Raw genomic sequence first — 14,682 nt, 5'->3', positions numbered from 1 at the left:
ACGACATCCTGTACACCAGGCGAGGTGGTTAACATCTCGAGACCGCGGCACCCATGGACTCCTCCCCGCCTTCATGTACGGTGACGCTACAGGGTTTCCGACTGTCCATTCTCTATCCACTGGTAGAGCAAAGCCTCCCTAGCACGCTAAGTTCGTAATTGTGGGGTTGTGTGACTAGAATCATTGCGGCTTAATGAAGCGGGGGTTTAAATGCCACTCGCCACTGATGTTAGCCGTTGCCCGGATTCGAACTCGGGTTGGCCTCCGTGTTTGTCACTCAATGCGCCAGCCACTGCGCCACCGCTCCGCTTTTTCAGGGCTGCAAGCATCGCAGTCGTGAGTCGGGTTGCAACGAAATCATTGATCACGACACGATATTGATTTTCACGATATGGCGATAATCGCGGTAGGTTTCCATAACGTCGGTTTTGTATTGCACGAGTTTATTGTATCCCGTGTGCTTTGTTCTACCTCGAGCACGAATTCAGATTTATTACAATGTCATCTGTAGTTCACTAAGCATACGCCTGCCGTGTGTAAATCATATCATTAGAACCCTAGTTATTATTTATTTGTTATTTTTAAAATATATTTCCAGGAGATAAAGCATGAGAAAATAGCGCGGCGATGATATTTTGGCAAACCTATGAAAGACCTTATACATACCGTACCATATAGCGTAGTACTGTTATCATCATATCGCGGCAATCCCAGAAAGTCAGTCCAGTACTCGACTTGTATCCCTAAGAAATGCAGGATATGGCACACACCCTTCACCAAGCCGCGTTGACCAGCGTGGTGAAGTATGGTCAAACAAACCCCACGCCCTGCACTTAATGAGGCCCTTATCCAGCAGTGGATTGACATAGGGCTGTATAATTCCACACACAGTAAATAGATGGAGTACTCTACTCACACAAACAATATTCAAGTCTATGAACAAAAGTACAATATTCTACATAGTCTGCATGTACAGGTTGTGTATAGTGGGAGTTTATTTTGTCATTTACATGTAGATCTAGGCTATGAATTTCAAACGGATGATTGACGCAATGGACTTGCAATCCGGCGGTAACCGGTTCGATCTCCCTGCCGCAGCAGAGGCGGGACGCGCGGTGATTCCCACCGCTTCCCACGCACATCCTGCCAGCGTGGGGAGGAGCCTCGCCTGGTGAACAGGAGGTCGTGGGTTCGATAATGAGATGTTAACTGCCTCGCCTGGTGAACAGGAGTTCGTGGGTTCTATATTGAGATGTTAACTGCCTCGCCTGGTGAACAGGAGGTCGTGGGTTCGATGTTGAGATGTTAACTGCCTCGCCTGGTATACAGGAGGTCGTGGGTTCTATGTTGATATGTTAACTGCTATGCCTGGTATGCAGGAGGTCGTGGGTTCTATGTTGAGATGTTAACTGCCTCGCCTGGTACGCAGGAGGTCGTGGGTTCTATGTTGAGATGTTAACTGCCTCGCCTGGTATACAGGAGGTCGTGGGTTCTATGTTGAGATGTTAACTGCCTCGCCTGGTATGCAGGAGGTCGTGGGTTCTATGTTGAGATGTTAACTGCCTCGCTTGGTATACAGGAGGTCGTGGGTTCTATATTGAGATGTTAACTGCCTCGCCTGGTATACAGGAGGTCGTGGGTTCTATGTTGATATGTTAACTGCTATGCCTGGTGTGCAGGAGGTCGTGGGTTCTATGTTGAGATGTTAACTACCTCGCCTGGTATACAGGAGGTCGTGGGTTCTATGTTGATAAGTTAACTGCTATGCCTGGTATCCAGGAGGTCGTGGGTTCAATGTTGAGATGTTAACTGCCTCGCCTGGTGAACAGGAGGTCGTGGGTTCGATGTTGAGATGTTAACTGCCTCGCCTGGTATATAGGAGGTCGTGGGTTCTATGTTGATATGTTAACTGCTATGCCTGGTATGCAGGAGGTCGTGGGTTCTATGTTGAGATGTTAACTGCCTCGCCTGGTACGCAGGAGGTCGTGGGTTCTATGTTGATAAGTTAACTGCTATGCCTGGTATCCAGGAGGTCGTGGGTTCAATGTTGAGATGTTAACTGCCTCACCTGGTGAACAGGAGGTCGTGGGTTCGATGTTGAGATGTTAACTGCCTCGCCTGGTATATAGGAGGTCGTGGGTTCTATGTTGATATGTTAACTGCTATGCCTGGTATGCAGGAGGTCGTGGGTTCTATGTTGAGATGTTAACTGCCTCGCCTGGTACGCAGGAGGTCGTGGGTTCTATGTTGAGATGTTAACTGCCTCGCCTGGTACGCAGGAGGTCGTGGGTTCTATGTTGAGATGTTAACTGCCTCGCCTGGTATGCAGGAGGTCGTGGGTTCTATGTTGAGATGTTAACTGCCTCGCTTGGTATACAGGAGGTCGTGGGTTCTATATTGAGATGTTAACTGCCTCGCCTGGTATACAGGAGGTCGTGGGTTCTATGTTGATATGTTAACTGCTATGCCTGGTGTGCAGGAGGTCGTGGGTTCTATGTTGAGATGTTAACTACCTCGCCTGGTATACAGGAGGTCGTGGGTTCTATGTTGATAAGTTAACTGCTATGCCTGGTATCCAGGAGGTCGTGGGTTCAATGTTGAGATGTTAACTGCCTCGCCTGGTGAACAGGAGGTCGTGGGTTCGATGTTGAGATGTTAACTGCCTCGCCTGGTATATAGGAGGTCGTGGGTTCTATGTTGATATGTTAACTGCTATGCCTGGTATGCAGGAGGTCGTGGGTTCTATGTTGAGATGTTAACTGCCTCGCCTGGTACGCAGGAGGTCGTGGGTTCTATGTTGAGATGTTAACTGCCTCGCCTGGTATACAGGAGGTCGTGGGTTCTATGTTGAGATGTTAACTGCCTCGCCTGGTATGCAGGAGGTCGTGGGTTCTATGTTGAGATGTTAACTGCCTCGCTTGGTATACAGGAGGTCGTGGGTTCTATATTGAGATGTTAACTGCCTCGCCTGGTATACAGGAGGTCGTGGGTTCTATGTTGATATGTTAACTGCTATGCCTGGTGTGCAGGAGGTCGTGGGTTCTATGTTGAGATGTTAACTACCTCGCCTGGTATACAGGAGGTCGTGGGTTCTATGTTGATAAGTTAACTGCTATGCCTGGTATCCAGGAGGTCGTGGGTTCAATGTTGAGATGTTAACTGCCTCGCATGGTATACAGGAGGTCGTGGGTTCGATGTTTTGACGTTAACTGCCTCACCTGGTATGCAGGAGGTCGTGGGTTCTATGTTGAGATGTTAACTGCCTCGCCTGGTATACAGGAGGTCGTGGGTTCTATGTTGATATGTTAACTGCTATGCCTGGTGTGCAGGAGGTCGTGGGTTCTATGTTGAGATGTTAACTACCTCGCCTGGTATACAGGAGGTCGTGGGTTCTATGTTGATAAGTTAACTGCTATGCCTGGTATCCAGGAGGTCGTGGGTTCAATGTTGAGATGTTAACTGCCTCGCATGGTATACAGGAGGTCGTGGGTTCGATGTTGTGACGTTAACTGCCTCGCCTGGTATGCAGGAGGTCGTGGGTTCTATGTTCAGATGTTAACTGCCTCGCCTGGTATGCAGGAGGTCATGGGTTCCATGTTGAGATGTTAACTGCTATACCTGGTATGCAGGAGGTCGTGGGTTCTATGTTGAGATGTTAACTGCCTCGCCTGGTATGCAGGAGGTCGTGGGTTCTATGTTGAGATGTTAACTGCCTCGCCTGGTATACAGGAGGTCGTCGGTTCGATGTTTTGACGTTAACTGCCTCACCTGGTATGCAGGAGGTCGTGGGTTCTATGTTGAAATGTTAACTGCCTCGCCCGGTATGCAGGAGGTCGTGGGTTCTATGTTGAGATGTTAACTGCCTCGCCTGGTAAACAAGAGGTCGTGGGTTCTATGTTGAGATGTTAACTGCCTCGCATGGTATACAGGAGGTCGTGGGTTCGATGTTGAGATGTTAACTACCTCGCCTGGTATACAGGAGGTCGTGGGTTCTATGTTGAGATGTTAACTGCTATGCCTGGTATACAGGAGGTCGTGGGTTCTATGTTGAGATGTTAACTGCTATGCCTGGTATGCAGGAGGTCGTGGGTTCTATGTTGAGATGTTAACTGCTATGTCTGGTATGCAGGAGGTCGTGGGTTATATGTTGAGATGTTAACTGCCTCGCCTGGTATGCAGGAGGTTGTGGGTTCTATGTTGATATGTTAACTGCCTCGCCTGGTATGCAGGAGGTCGTGGGTTCTATGTTGAGATGTTAACTGCCTCGCCTGGTCTGCAGGAGGTCGTGGGTTCTATGTTGAGATGTTAACTGCCTCGCCCGGTATACAGGAGGTTGTGGGTTCTATGTTGAGATGTTAACTGCCTCGCCTGGTATGCAGGAGGTCGTGGGTTCTATGTTCAGATGTTAACTGCCTCGCCTGTTATGCAGGAGGTCGTGGGTTCTATGTTCAGATGTTAACTGCCTCGCCTGGTATGCAGGAGGTCGTGGGTTCTATGTTGAGATGTTAACTGCTATACCTGGTATGCAGGAGGTCGTGGGTTCTATGTTGAGATGTTAACTGCCTCGCCTGGTATGCAGGAGGTCGTGGGTTCTATGTTAAGATGTTAACTGCCTCGCCTGGTATACAGGAGGTCGTGGGTTCGATGTTTTGACGTTAACTGCCTCACATGGTATGCAGGAGGTCGTGGGTTCTATGTTGAAATGTTAACTGCCTCGCCTAGTATACAGGAGGTCGTGGGTTCTATGTTGAGATGTTAACTACCTCGCCAGGTATACAGGAGGTCGTGGATTCTATGTTGAGATGATAACTGCCTCGCCTGGTATACAGCAGTTCGTGGGTTCTATGTTGAGATGTTAACTGCCTCGCCTATTATACAGGAGGTCGTGGGTTCTATGTTGAGATGTTAACTCCCTCGCCTGGTATAGAGGAGGTCGTGGGTTCTATGTTCAGATGATAACTGCCTCGCCTGGTATTCAAGAGGTCGTGGGTTTTATGTTGAGATGTTAACTGCCTCGCCTGGTATACAGGAGGTCGTGGGTTCGATGTTGTGACGTTAACTGCCTCGCCTGGTATGCAGGAGGTCGTGGGTTCTATGTTGAAATGTTAACTGCTATGCCTGGTATGCAGGAGGTCGTGGGTTCTATGTTGAGATGTTAACTGCCTCGCCTGGTACGCAGGAGGTCGTGGGTTCTATGTTGAGATGTTAACTGCCTCGCCTGGTGTACAGGAGGTCGTGGGTTCTATGTTGAGATGTTAACTGCCTCGCCTGGTGTACAGGAGGTCGTGGGTTCTATGTTGAGATGCAAACTGCCTCGCCTGGTATACAGGAGGTCGTGGGTTCGATGTTGAGATGTTACCTACCTCGCCTGGTATGCAGGATGTCGTGGGTTCTATGTTGAGATGTTAACTGCCTCGCCTGGTATACCGGAGGTCTTGGGTTCTATGTTGAGATGTTAACTGCCTCGCCTGGTATACAGGAGGTCGTCGGTTCGATGTTGAGATGTTAGCTACCTCGCCTGGTATGCAGGACGTCGTGGGTTCTATGTTGAGATGTTAACTGCCTCGCCTGGTATGCAGGAGGTCGTGGGTTCTATGTTGAAATGTTAACTGCCTCGCCTGGTATACAAGATGTCGTGGGTTCTATGTTGAGATGTTAACTACCTCGCCTGGTATACAGGAGGTCGTGGGTTCGATGTTGAGATGTTAACTGCCTCGCCTGGTATACAGGAGGTCGTGGGTTCGATGTTGAGATGTTAACTACCTCGCCTGGTACACAGGAGGTCGTGGGTTCTATGTTGAGATGTTAACTATCTCGCCTGGTATACAGGACGTCGTGGGTTCGATGTTGAGATGTTAACTACCTCGCCTGGTATACAGGACGTCGTGGGTTCGATGTTGAGATGTTAACTGCCTCGCCTGGTATACAGGACGTCGTGGGTTCTATGTTGAGATGTTAACCGACCCTGACGCTGCATTCAAAAACTTGCTTTTTACCAAATTTTTAAATGTTAATCTTGTCAATAAATTGTATATGTACATATTTATTCTACGATCTCAATGCAGAGAATAACAATAGTGCATTAGTGTCTGGATAATTCTCATACATTTGAATAAATAATCAAGTTAAAAAGCACAAAGATGCCCAGGATTTGCGGAACCTGGACCGGTTCTTTGAATGAAATCTTAGACTGTCATGAGAGACGCGTCCGTGTACACAATTTCAGCTCGTGAGGCTTCGTATATCCGAAGATATTAAGCGTCAATTATTTGAAAGAATATCAACAGACAACAGGGCAAGTTAAATAAAAACGTGTACAAAAACATAAATGGTATTAACTAACCTTTCGTTACTTTACACGACTATTACATTACTTTACACGGTCCCTAAATTACTTTACATCACCCTTGCGTTACTTTACACGACCCTTACACGTGCAAATGAAACAATTGTTTTTTAAATGTTGATTTCGTATGCAAATCACGTGGTCAACAGGCGTCGGGGAGTGATGCAACAGAGAGGAAGCGAGGATTGCACTCAGATGATGTTCGTGGTTATTAATTTCCTCCCCACCAAATGAATCCGCTCATCCTGCCATCCACGTTGATTGCTGTATCCGTTCGTGAGAAGCACCCCCTCGTGATCTCACGAACAAGACTCGGCGGAGTGGTCGTCGTTGTCGTCATCTGTTTACCGCTCCCCGCGTGTTGTTTATTTACTCAACACCCTGACGTCAGCCCGAACCGCCTCTGCGTTAAGATTTTATTGCAACAGCGATAAAAGTTTAGGTGAGCAGGTGGACCCCCCCGTCCCCGCCCCTACTGAGAGTATTAATTATATACGCGTAGTATATTTTATCGCGTCTGAGAGACGACTTATCTCAAGCCAAGCGGGTTGGTGGTGACCACCTGGGTTGGTCAAGGTCCATGATACCATCAACAGGCCAGGGCTGTGGGCAGTTCTTCGTGCTTTCGGAGTCCCTGACTCTCTGCTCACAATCATTAAGGGCCTTCATCATGATGGTGGGCAGGCCCAGGTAAAGCTACGTGGCCAGGAGTGGGAGACATTCCCTGTTCACCATGGGGTGCGACAGGGATGTCCTCTGGCTCCCACATTATTTAACATAATTTTGGCCACGTATAATAATAGGGGTTTTCCCCTTTTTTCTGGCAACAAAACTGAAACCTTTTTACAAGGAATCATGTCTGCATTAACCACAATACTTGTGGTCAAAATGCAAACAAAAAACACTGATAATATATGCATTGTCCTTGAAACTGATTGGTCCACACCAGAGTGTGTTTTTTGTTTGCATTTTGACCACAAGTATTGTGGTTAATGCAGACATGATTCCTTGTAAAAAGGTTTCAGTTTTGTTGCCAGAAAAAAGGGGAAAATCCCTATTATTATGCTTTGGTACTGGCAAAGGAGCGGTAATGATGTAGATGCTTTGGCCGCGTACTTCGAGAAGCTTTCCATGACTATACTAGAGGGATTTCCAGTTGGTATAGACACAATGGGAGGCTAATCGATGTCCGGGTGCGGTCGAGGGATGCCAACCAAAAAAAGACCTGAAAATCTTTATTATGCAACCATATTACGTATGCCGATAATCTGGTGATTGCTGCACATTCAGAGGAGGAGTTGGAACGCGCAGCTGCTGAACCTGGAGTGTGCCACTAAGAGGCGGGGTCTTACCATCAGCCCCACCAAAACTAAGAACCTGCCTGTGTGTTTGTGCCACCAAACACTCCACCCCCTCAGCTCTCCATTGGTGATGGAGCAGTAGTGGAGAGAGTAAGGGTAGAGGGGCGGATACAATGCAGCGAGTTGGCACAGTGGGGGGTACAGCTGGTGAGCATCTACCGGTCATCTCAGTCAGCCAACAACCTATGGCACCTGCTGGGTCTGTCCCGAGACCTCGTGCTGTCTGCAGAGAGCCTTCGACACTTCACGTGACGGCCTCAAGGTGCACCTAGCTTGGCACAAGCGCCGTGGCGTCTTCACCGTCACTTCGTGGCGAATGGCGGGGGTGTTGGTGTCGGTGGGTCCCACCGGGGTGGAACATGCCACTAATGTTCAGCACCATCGTGGAGCGGTACGCATCACGGTACACATCACGGGCATTGTGCACGAAGCGTCAGCAGGAGCAGTGTCAGCGTGACAGTGTTATATCTCCGCTCTGTGCCATACACGCATTCTGTCCTTATTTTCATTGCCTCGACACGTTACATACGTATCACGTCAGCTGTTTCCCGTTTCTCCCCAAACGATATTCATTGCACGTTACACGATGGCGCTTTTTTCTGAATGATATTTTTTTTCGACATACGAAGCAAAAACGCAGAGCTTGCTATCGTAAATGATTGTAATCTACAGAGAACATTGTTTAAGAAAATAAGTGTTATCATTTGTTACCCCCGAGGGTACTGACGAGGCATTTTTGGGCCCATGACTCAAGGACTGCGTGATGTGAGCTGAGAAGCCGAGATGGAACACGCGGAGTGCTGCTCTGAGGGAGACTTGACCATACTTCAGCACCCTGGTCAATTATTAGCGCTGTTATGGACGATATATGTAATACAATAGATCAGCAATGTATCATTTACAAAGAGCTTTGCTTACTTAAACATGTATATGTTAGATAACCCGCCGGAAGCAATGCCTCACCTTCTTGGAGTGCATCGTTCCAGTAGCACAGTGTCTCATCACAGTGTCTCATCACACTGTCTCATCACACTGTCTCATCACAGTATCTCATCAGCAGTCGGGCTTCTCAGTACTCGCTTGCGGTTGGAATCGTTGGCCGAACGTTCCAAGTTTACAGGGTGAGTTGAGCCAAAGGCTTGGCGAAGTGGCAGATGTAATACTAGATGACGACACTGGTGAGGAATGTGTGAGCCTATCTCCACGGCGCTTCAAAACAACGTTAACACTTCTAAGAATTTGCAACAAGACCACAAACTCTGGAGACAACTTGGAGAAGATTCCAGGCACGTGTTGACAATGATGGTGAACAAGTGGAGACTCTTTGACTTTTTGAAGCCATTAACATTACATTTGTTATCATGCTCTTTGGTTCTTTTGGTAAAGTCACGTAAATAGAAAAAATAAATCACGACCTATTGATAGCAACACAAGCCATCGTCTTCAGGTGAAAAAAAAATATATACAGCAGGCAGACTACTGAGGAGGAAATGCATGAATTCCTGCAGTCACGAAAGCTTTAATTCAAGATTTGTAATCATAGTACAGTGTATTATTCATTCGCTTTCAATTTTAATTGATAGTCACGTGCAAGTGTTAACATTTTTTTAATCGCCCTGTACTTCGACACAACAGAATACAGCAGCAGGTCAATGATGCGGGTTGGTCGAGGCGGGAGGAAGGCAGGAGAATGGCTGTGGCACCACTGCTGCCCTCTGCTGGGCACAAGCTGCCATCACACCCAAGCGGGCCTCGGCTCAACGTTGAATCTCGCCAGTTTGAGCACATTCCGAATTCCGTGGAATCTTCGTCTTCATTTGTTTCGACTGCAGACACAGTAAATTTGTGTCCCATTGTCTGTGGACCTTGGCCCTCCTACATCGCTCGCCTTCTTAAAGCCTCGGGACAGATTTACTTTACTCCTTAACTGTGCGCGTGTCTCCCCCCCAAAGGTCTCTCTACGGTAAGTATTCTATCACTATCTTAAATTTCACACTTAACTTACAATTTAACAATCTTTGAAACAGCGTATTCAACCAAACCATGCGTTAATTGTGTTTTAACCGGCCGTTTGTGTTGCTTTATATAGTTTCCAAATTTTGCTAATCCCTGTTTGATTTAGTGTGATGTTCCGTCTCTCTGTGTCCCCTGGTATATCTGTGTTAATTCCCCCTACTTAAGGTCTGTATATATATCTGCGGTTATGTGTTTCCTCTGCCTGATGATGATTGCTTGTGTTGCGATCGAAACGTCGTATGCTGTTATATAATTTTATTTTAAATATTTCTCCGTGACTTTACCGAAAAAACCAAAGTGTCTTTCCGCGTTGCTGCTCCGCGTTTATGGAGCACCTTCCCTTTCACCTACAGCTTAGTTCCTCACTTCACCCCCCCCCCTCTTTATTGCCACATTGAACCAAAACGCAGAGATTGCTGCTCCCACCTGCACCCAACTGCTTATGGCTCTCATTGTGTCTGCTGTGGGTTTTTTTATTTTACTGGCGGGCGTTTCGCTTGTTGTGCAATATTCCCGAAGGGCCCGGTACTACTTCTCTGCATTGTAGATGTTTGTATTTTATCGTTGTGCTCACACAAGCCGGATCTCTCTTGTCGACATAGCCGAGAAACTAGTTACACGGGATCATCCGTGGAGCTCATCGATTCGACTCAAACGTCGCACATCCACTAAACAACCGGCTTGCCACGAGAGGGCGCCGTCACCCCACACCGCAGCACTCGCCCCGATCCAACTTACATGAACCCCGAAAAATAGGAACGCGATTCGCCTACCCACACGCACTTTGTCTCGCCACATTTAAACCATAAAAGTATACTGGTACGCACTCCATCTTTTCGCGGGATTCCTTCTGGAAGTGCACAATTGTGACAGCGTTCATCATTAGACCTCGTTTGCCAGTACCAATCAGTTTCAAGGACAATGCATATATTATCATAGTATGTTTTTTGTTTGCATTTTGACTGCAGGTATTGTGGTTAATGCAGACATGAATCCTTGTAAAAAGGTTTCAGTTTTGTTGCCAGAAAAAAAGGGGAATCCCCTCATATTGTGACAGCGTTGTCTTAATAAGAGCAAAACTCCGGACCGGTTTCCACGTTCAGCGTTCTCATCGGCAGAGTTGGGCAAGCTTACACCAGCGCTGGAGAACTGCCAGGTGTTGATGGGGAGGTCCCTCTCCGCTAAGTGAACCCTAGCCGTGGTGTTCGTGACACAAAGTGAACCCTGCCCTTGTAAACTAAGCGGCGGGGGAGGCGCACAGCTGAGCCCATTGTGGAATTCCACATGCACATGCCAGAGACCGCGCTTTCTATCGGATACCCATTGCTGACTGACCACAACAAGATTGCGGTTTAATCCGAGCCGACTCTGAATCGGTTTCATGGTTGCGGTAAGTCGGTCAACACTCGCTTCTGGTGGCTAAGTGCGAGAGTTAGTGGCTCGCAATTGGAAAGGTCACGCCTTAAAATGTTGGTTAGGGATTGACTCAGCCCATCATCCTCCCGGGGTCGATACAATCGATACAACTTTGTGGTGTCCCTTCCGCCAGCAACGGCGTCAGCAAGATGGCGATATGTTAACTCCTGCACCTGGTATACAGGAGGTCGTGGGTTCGATCCCGACCCTGATGCCTGCTGTATATTTGGAGTTTGTGTGTCTCCTCGTGGCCGCGTTTACAATACAGTATTTGGCTGCTATAAATGTGTACATGATAATATATCAGGGCAGCACCTTTTCAGTTTATAGAAACTAAACTTTTTTTTTATTTTGCGGAGTGCAAAAAAACTGGAGGACTTACTGTGAGATAAAAGCCCAAGCCCACACAAGCCTTTGCTTCAAATAACTCGCCGCTCTGTATCAACATGCCCTCAATGCCTCCCTCCTTCACGAAAGATATGGACCTTGAAGCATCTGGTTTCGTGAGATGCATTCCACCCAGGGTCAGCTCCTATCGGTTGCTATCGTACACTCCTTCCCACGTGCACGTTCATCCAACCGTGTCGCGCCGTCTTTTGTACACACCTGCAGATCAGACGTACAGCCACTGGCTAATTTGTGGGTATTTTTTTTAAATGAGATGGAGCGATGGATCAGTCCCTTTGTGCAGGTGCTGTAGGTGGATTGTTACAACGCAGGATTGTGAGAGGTCGCGGCGACCTGCAGACGTTTACTTCCAGCAGTGAATTGACCAGGGCTGCTGCTGCTGATGATGATGATGAAACCATTTGGCAATTTACAGATGCGAAGCGAAGGTGGCGTCCAAGGCGCAGCCCCTGCAATTGCGTGCTCCCATCACTGCTGGGGCGTTGGTCTCCAAATCGAGGGAGCTCTTCGACGGCCCCTCTAGAGTGTATTTGGCCTTCGCTTCCGCGCTGGGCTGACGTCCCGATATAGAAGCGTCAATAACCAGGCTTCCCCCCATCACACGCGACCTGCCGATGGGACTAACTGCACTGGTACCCATTTGTACAGCTGGGTGGACAGAGGCGATGGGATTTGAGAAACGTCGCACCGTTGTTCCAGCTGCCACGCGGGGAGATCGGGGCCGGCGACTCGTGTGTGACAGCTCGAGGCTGGTGATCATCACAACCAGCACTGGGGTTACTCCCGCTCCGTGATATTTAAACTTGTTAACATTTTGTTTGTGCGCCGTGGAAGTGATACACTTTCATCTCTGCCCCGGTACGTGCACACGTGTTTACGTTCCGGGCTCTCATCGCAATGTATTGCAGTTTACAGCCATCTGGGTGCTTTTAAGTTTTCTTTTTTTACATTCATTATATATATCCACACAGACCTTTGAACCAGATCTTTATAGTTCGAAGCTGTTATCTCCAATAATCTCTGCACTTTAATGTGGTCACCTTAATGCACGTGAAATATTATATTCGTATGAAAGAGTGAGAGCACCAATGCAGTCTCGTGTAATGTGGAATAAATCTCGTGTGCAGCGTGGAGTTTTTAGTGTGATGTTTGGATGCTTGCAAGTGCAGCTGATGCAGGTAGGGGTGGTGGCCATCGTGTTCCGCCGTCATGGTCCAAATGGGCCAACATTTAAAAGAAGAATAAAAAAATACCCACAATTCACCTCGTTGGAATCTACGTGGCAATCGCTCTTCACTTGACCCAATCACTAACCTCCTTGTGAATGCTCAGCAATTAAACGATTTGGCAATTCTAGAAGATATTTCAGGAATGGATAAACATGATTTGTCACACGCACACTACAGTCGTTACAATACGCCGATGTCGCCGCGGTGTGTGACGACGGTGAGCACACTGGACTCGCAATCGAGAGGGCGCCGGTTTAAACAGCGGGCAACTTCCTTCAAACGAGGGCCTCTCTCCAGCCAGCATTACACATGGGGACACCACGGCGAGTCCCTGGGCAGGTGGCATGTGGTGGTCAGGTAAAGTGTGGGTGTTCCCCAATGCCGGATTAAGCTAGTGCGGGGCCTGTAGCATGCGATGTTGTTATAAAGGGGCCCTAAATAAACAGAAACCCATAAATATTAAAACACATTTTTTACTTCCATAGTAAAGTAATTGTATTTTGTCATTTGCTATACAGCCAGTTAATACGACAAATCGCTAACCTTAAATACCCATCCGTTCATAAAAGTTGAAGGCAGTATAGTACTATAGTAATAGAGCAAGTGCAGCATCACTGAACCGGAATTGATATCTTGAAAGCATTTAGCGCGGGGCCCTTGAAAGTGCGGGGCCCGTAGCTACTACATATGTAGCTACTACATATGTAGCTACTTGTGCGACATATGTAGTAGCTACTACATATGTCGCTACTTGTGCTACATATGTAGTAGCTACTACATATGTCGCTACTTGTGCTACATATGTAGTAGCTACTACATATGTCGCTATTTGTGCTACGAGGATAATCCGGCATTGGTGTTCCGCACCTCATCCAAGACGTCTGTCCAGGCCGAATATCCACTCGAGTTCTCTCTCCAGAGTCGCCTCTGCTTGGGGCTCTTCCAACAGCAACGGCCTCAGCAAGGATTTGCCGGGAATTGTTCATTCTGTCGGGACATCTAATACAATCCAGTTACAACCGTTGGAAATGGACATTTGTTCCCAAAGACCAAGTGTTGTGAATTCCAAATTTCAGATTTCGCATTTTTTTAGTCCATATCTGCACCTCCGATTAGCGCAGTTGGCTACGTACGATGCGAAAGAAGTTCTACATATATCGTATATGTGCAACATGGTACATACAGTGTGTGTGCGTGTGTGCATGTGGAGATTATTGAGGGCAATTTCTTTTTTTCTTTGGTCATTTGATCATCGGCAACGATCACGAGATCTCAGAACTTGGAAGCTAAGCAAAGTTGGAGCCTGGCCGAATGTATGTGTTGTGAACCCTCCTCCACCCGACGCAGCCGGACAAGTTCAGGTGCCGCGTGTACAAGGGTGGGACGCGACAATTGTACGATTGCCTCTGCTCACTCCGCCGGCGAGGTGAGTTCTCGCAGTCGTATTTAGCGGCGAGGTGCCACGTTTCGCTTGGCGCTTCGCCATCATCGGAGCACGAGAACCCACGGGGTCCAAACAGAGCAGTGCCAACGCGCATGTCACCATCCCCGTAATGTGACCATCGCACCGTTTTTGCATCAACGTCGTCTCGACATCCCATTGCAGGATATTTAAACTCAACACACATCCAAAGTGTATCGTGTTGGGGGGAAATGCACGCTGTATGGGCAACCGCAGCGGAGCCGCGATTGTCCACGGATTTCCCGTGGCAGGGCCGGCTCAACCCACACAACGCCGCCCGCCTCTCTCGTCTCACGCTGTGGCCAACACAGGCGCTCCATTCCATCGCCACAGACGCCAATTAGTGTCCAAGTGGAGGGGGATGAGACGTGAGCCCACAATTACCGAAGCCCCCGCGTCTCCCCGCAGAGCGCCGGTGCTTGAATGGTTTTCTCAGTGCAGCCT

This window comes from Petromyzon marinus, chromosome 33 (assembly GCF_048934315.1).
Source record: "Petromyzon marinus isolate PM22_M1 ecotype Great Lakes invasive population chromosome 33, UKy_Petmar_22M1.pri1.0, whole genome shotgun sequence".
NCBI classification, from domain to species: Eukaryota; Metazoa; Chordata; class Hyperoartia; order Petromyzontiformes; family Petromyzontidae; genus Petromyzon; species Petromyzon marinus.
This window is presented reverse-complemented; position numbering follows the sequence as displayed.